We start from the raw sequence: 481 nt of genomic DNA on the forward strand, positions 1-481 counted from the left end.
GGTACAGCAGAGCTCCACACCTTAATCTATGGTGTGTAGAAGCTCTACCGTTGAAAATACATAAGAACAAGGTCTAGGCATGGCCGAATGGCCAGCCTCCCAATGGTCTAAGATAGCATCAAAACAAAGATAACTACCCGCCGATGATGATCCAATAGTAAAAGGTCCTACTTATAGAAAACTAGTAGCCTAGGGTGTACAGAGATGAGTAAAAGACATAAAAATCCACTTCCGGGCCCACTTGGTGTGTGCTTGGGCTGAGCAATGAAGCATTTTCGTGTAGAGACTCTTCTTGGAGTTAAACGCCAGCTTTAGTGCCAGTTTGGGTGTTTAACTCCCATTTTGGTGCCAGTTCCGGCGTTTAACGCTGGGATTTCTGAGGGTGACTTTGAACGCCGGTTTGGGCCATCAAATTATGGGCAAAGTATGGACTATCATATATTGCTGGAAAGCCCAGGATGTCTACTTTCCAACGCCGTTG

The sequence above is a fragment of the Arachis duranensis genome, chromosome 5, assembly GCF_000817695.3.
Source record: "Arachis duranensis cultivar V14167 chromosome 5, aradu.V14167.gnm2.J7QH, whole genome shotgun sequence".
Lineage (NCBI taxonomy): Eukaryota > Viridiplantae > Streptophyta > Magnoliopsida > Fabales > Fabaceae > Arachis > Arachis duranensis.